Source organism: Mus pahari, chromosome 15 (genome assembly GCF_900095145.1).
Source record: "Mus pahari chromosome 15, PAHARI_EIJ_v1.1, whole genome shotgun sequence".
NCBI lineage: Eukaryota > Metazoa > Chordata > Mammalia > Rodentia > Muridae > Mus > Mus pahari.
The window spans coordinates 60,869,634-60,871,317 of NC_034604.1; positions in this window are offsets into that span (position 1 = coordinate 60,869,634).

A 1,684-nucleotide genomic window follows, 5' to 3' on the forward strand; every position below is an offset into this window, starting at 1 on the left:
ACTGTAGCTGTCTTCAGACACTCCAGAAGAGGGCGTCAGATTTTGTTACAGATGGTTATGAGCCACCATGTGGTTGCTGGGATTTGAACTCGGGACCTTCGGAAGAGCAGTTGGGTGCTCTTACCCACTGAGCCATCTCACCAGCCCTGATTTATTTAGTCTTAAAGAAATATTCTGCCTTCCATATTTCTTCATCTACACTCTGTGTGGCACATAATTTGATCCAAAACCATTTATTTGGACAGCTTAATTAAAAACAGTATTTGGGACTGGAGAGATGGCTCAGCAGTTAAGAGCACTGACTGCTCTTCCAGAGGCCTGAGTTCAATTCCCAGCAACTACATGGTGGTTCCCATTCCTGTTAATTCTCATCCTCAGACTCCAGCCTTTTCCTTGTGAGCAGAAATCTGATGGTTTATCCACTATACTAGTTAGGGTTCTCTAGAGAAACACACACATATTGTGTGTATGTGTGTGAAGTACAGTTTGAGAACACTGAAAGACTCTGTGGAGATTTTAATCAGCCCTTGGTCACATTTAGGATTACAGACCTGGCTAAAGCCAAGTGGGTGTGGAGGTGGGGGATAGGTGCTAAAGGCAAAAGTCAAATTTGTGCATTTCACAGATTCCAATTTTTGTGGACTTGAACTCCTGGGTCTTTTGCATTCCTGGAATTCCTGGAATACTTTAATTGACTCAAGTTGTTGACAGACCAGTCGCAGACCTCAAAGATGGCAGCTTTAGTAAAACATGGAGTCACTTTAAATATATACATTATATTAAAGGGGATTTAGAGCCTGACATGGTGGTGCAGGCCTTTAATCCCAACACTTACAAGGCAGAGGCAAGCAGGTCTCTGTGAGGTCCAGGTCAGCTTGGTCTACAAAGTGGGTTTTAGGATAGTCAGGACTACACAGAGAAACCCTGTTCGGAAAAACAAAAAAACAAAAACAAAAAGGCAAGGGTGGTATTAGAGTGGTTTACAGGCTGTGGTCCAGCTAGTCCAACAATAACTGTCTGCCAACAGGAAACAGTAGTTGTTCAGTCCACAGAGCTGGATGTTTCAGCTAGTCTTAAGAAGTAGGCTCTAAGGACTGGAGAGAGATGGCTCGGTGGTTAAGAGAACTGACTGCTCTTCCAGAGGTCCTGAGTTCAAATCTCAGCAACCACATGATGACTCACAACCATCTGTAATGAGATCAGATGCCCTCTTCTGTTGTGCCTGAAGGTAGCTACAGTGTATTCACATACATAAAATAAATAAGTAAATCTGGAGGAGGAGGAGGAGGAGAAGAAGGAAGAGGAAGAGGAAGAGGAGGAGGAAGGCTCTAATACCAACAAAAGAATGCTTCAGCAGCAAAATGCTTTGCCAGCTAGAGTGAGGTCAAGCAGGCAAAAAACCAAAAGCTTCCTTTTTCCATGTCCTTTTATGTAGGCTGCCACTGAAGGTGTGCCCTCAATTTATGAATGATCAAATCAAGAAATTTTTCCTCAGCTGGGCATGGTCACACACCTTTGATCCTAGCACTTAGGAAGCAGAAGCAGGCAGATATCTGTGAGTTCAAGGTACAAATCGAGTTCTAGGGCAGACAGGAGCTCTGTTAGACAAGAGCCTTGAAAAAAAAACACAGAGAGAGAGAGAGAGAGAGAGAGAGAGAGAGAGAGAGAGAGAGAGAGAGAGAGG